Genomic DNA, 2058 nt, shown 5'->3' on the forward strand with positions numbered 1-2058 from the left:
TTTCTTTAAGTTATCAACTTACAATTCAATACAATAATTGCAAAACAAAAATTATATGGCCACTCTCCCAACAAACTATATCCCTAACACCACCAGTATAGATTAGAGTGATAATGAAATCCGTTTTTTTGGGTCTCTGGGCACCATCAATACTAGTGACGAAGTGCCAAGTATCTGGTTACTACACTTACCAATCATTAATTGTTACCTCACAACAGCCAGACACCTGAACCTTCATCACAGGTACTAAACGACTGATTACTCTAAAGGTAACAGTGATCCCTTAAACAACTTACCAGTATTGCAGAAAATCAGACTAAGTTCATCAAAACAAGTGTGAGGTAATCCTATGTGTAATTAAATCAATTAAAGGGCATCACTCCATCAACAACTTTAAAAGTCTAAGTGTACGGGTTACATTAAATAAAGAATGTATGTACACATTCTGTAGAGTAATGTACATTACTAAGAACCAGGCCAGAGACCAAGGAGGTCATGCAGAAAGATTGACCAAGCACCCCAGTGTGTGTACACCTGGGATCAGCATTATCTTGGTTTGACAATAACATCAACAATGTCTTCTCTGGGAATCATGTTGACTCTTCCACGAGACGACGTGCCTACATGACTAACCTAGTTATGTATGTTAGTTCATCTGTCTGTTTATTGAGCAGTGTTTGCTCTCCTATGATTTGTAAACGAATTGTATCTCAGACTTCACCTTCCTCTCTTAGCTTAAACATCAATTCAAAACATTCTTTGCACCTATCCAACGATGTAAGCTAGAAGAATATATCTTATATTTTGTACCATGTGTTTCCCCGACTTCCACACCAGAAAGAACCAATTGAAATGAAACCTAGAGAATATCTTCACCGTCAGTGGAGACTTAGCTAAGAATGAATGCTGTTATACAAACTGACGTTTGCTATGTAGACCAAAAGGACAACCTGGTGCCTCGTTTGTAAATAACTACGAGGATACCAACATAAGTATTTCTATTTCCCTGATTTCAGAAGTCTAAGTACTTCCCTGGTTCTAACTCACTTCAAGTAAATTGAAGGAAAACAGTTCAATTACCACTTTACAACTCTACCTAATCACAAATATGTGCATGTATACTGGTGAAAAAGAAAACTTATAAAAATTTTAGATACAAAAATTTATTATTAAATTCAAAATTTATAAGTGAAATTCACAATACAGGGAAATTAACTGTTACTGAAAGCAAAGCAAAGTTTAATTAACTCTTGAATTAATTAAGTAAAATTAAATCGAAATTAATTTGTCACAAAATTCAAGAAAATTAATTTAATCAAAATTCAAAAGTGTTAGGCAATAATTAAAATTTGGAAATTAATTCACAAGTGCTAAACAACACTAAAACTTGAAACGAATTCTAAGTTAATGCAAATTAATTCACAAGTGTTAAATTCAATTAAATGTGCAACGATTAAGAAATGAAAACAATTAAGTCAATCGAATTGTGAATGCAAATGAAAACAGAAAAAGGTGTAAAATACCAAAATTGTAAAAAAGTACTAATCACACAGAACATAAAAACAAAAACACACACTTCAATAAGAAAGTTGATAAATGCACCAAAAAAAACTTCAATAAGAAAATGAAACAAACACAAAACAAAAATTTGCAAAGTGTAAAAATTTAAAGTTTCACCAAACCATTGTAACTATTAGTTGCAACTAATAAATTTATAGTATCACTTTACCTTGGTACCAATTTTCTTTCTGCTACAGCTTGTTCAAAAAAATTTCACCACACAATTCAAAATATTTCTCAAAAAAAAGGCGCTGTTACACACTTGTACAATGTTTGTTCAGATTCCACAAAAAGCACTAAATAATACTAAATAACTCTAAGAAATCCAAAATCTAAGTTATGAGTGACCTTTCAGTAAGTTACGTTAATGTACTAGTGTCATGTATGGCGAGAGAGAGAGAGAGAGAGAGATCTGAACGCCAGGGATTCACAGTCTGTAATGAATCTTTCTCTTTCTCCTTGTATGGGCAACTTCAAGAGACTGGCGGGCTCAAAACA

Source organism: Macrobrachium nipponense, chromosome 1, assembly GCF_015104395.2.
Source record: "Macrobrachium nipponense isolate FS-2020 chromosome 1, ASM1510439v2, whole genome shotgun sequence".
NCBI lineage: Eukaryota > Metazoa > Arthropoda > Malacostraca > Decapoda > Palaemonidae > Macrobrachium > Macrobrachium nipponense.